This window comes from Barbus barbus (genome assembly GCF_936440315.1).
Source record: "Barbus barbus genome assembly, chromosome: 9".
Lineage (NCBI taxonomy): Eukaryota > Metazoa > Chordata > Actinopteri > Cypriniformes > Cyprinidae > Barbus > Barbus barbus.
In genome coordinates, this window is record NC_136737.1 from 1,766,082 (window position 1) to 1,767,527 (window position 1,446).

The 1,446-nt window shown below is 36.2% G+C and overlaps 1 pseudogene across 1 annotated transcript; it reads right to left on the reverse strand.

Annotated features, from left to right (window-relative positions):
- Positions 1 to 461: 461 nt before the first annotated feature.
- LOC306874593 lies at positions 462 to 1,170 on the reverse strand (annotated as a pseudogene). Its single transcript has one exon. The product of its transcript is annotated as an uncharacterized misc_RNA (transcript).
- Positions 1,171 to 1,446: the final 276 nt, after the last annotated feature.

The window sequence follows — 1,446 nt, forward strand, 5'->3', positions numbered from 1 at the left end:
TTTAGTTAATAAAAGTTGTGTGCACAAATTACATGAGTTTCTGATTCTGACTTTCATATAAAATGTCCCTTTACGATTTTGACCCTCACTACATGCTCTAATGCATTAATAGGAAAGTATTTTCTGTGGCCAAGGAAATATCCTTTCTTAGAGTTGATACAAACTTACACTGAATGTTCGCTGGACGGACAGATCAGCTGATGGCAATTTAATTCTGCGACAGTTATTACTGTCAGCCGATATAAATAATTGTAATTAATCATAATTAATCATAATAATTTATATACAATATCCTTTTGAGCTTATAAATTGTTACAAATTGATAATTAAATTTATGTTTAGAAGGTACATAATTTAGTAAACTATCACAAGCAGGTTTTATGTAGAACAGAGGCAGGAGAGTTTTCCAGCCCGGTGCAGATAAAGAACAGGCTGAACAAAACCAGCCAACACATAACAAATCACAGAAATAAACCAAAGGGCTTGAATATTCTAATGCTATAGAATCTTGTAATAATCAATAGGACATGTATGATCAAATGAAATGCGTCTCTTCATTAGGTTTTCCTTCTTTCTCTCTCCTGGTGCTGACTGCTTCAGAGCTCGGAGAACAGCCACAAGACAAAACAACTGGATGGAGAAGAGGAGAAGGAACTGCAGTGAAGAACTATATATATACATAAGAGATAGTTGAGATTGAATTAAACATGCAGCACAAACAGGATCCCAGAGTGATTATCCAGGCCACGACGCAGCAGATCACTCTGTATCTGAGAGGTTTGTACTTCAGAAAGGTTACAGGATGAACCACTGCCAGGTAACGCTCAACACACATCAGACACTGAAACAGAGGACTGAAGCAAAGACTAGTCCTAGTAAAATCAGTGGTAACTCTGTGATACTTGAAATAAAATAAATTACAGTAAAAAACAAACAGTTCAGACAGATACCAATCTCACAGACAGAGACATTGAGGCTGAAGAACTCTTATGCAACTCCACTTCCGCTTCCTGTGACGATGAGCCATGTAACATAGGAGTGTGTAGGAAGACCGACCATAGAATTGATGCTGTACACACAGATTTCCAGATTGGATATTATCCCAATAGACTGAGTTGTGGAGTTTGTAGATGTTTCAGGTGAGGTGAAGTTCACTGTAGAGTTATTCATCTCCTCTCTGTTTGCCTTCTCAGTTCAACCGCTCACAAAACACATATAAAATTGAAACTGTGTAAGTTTAAATGAATGAGGTAATTCATACTGAATCAACAGAACACAAGTTAAAATTCCATAAATATTCTACAAAGTTCTCAAATAAATCTAAATAACCAGAGCACACCATTAAATTACTTAAAATATGGTTCTATGAATTCAGTAGAATTTCAATTTAGAGTCTCCTATGTGAAATCTGTGTGTGCTATTGCCCTACACCTAAAATTAGCCCTC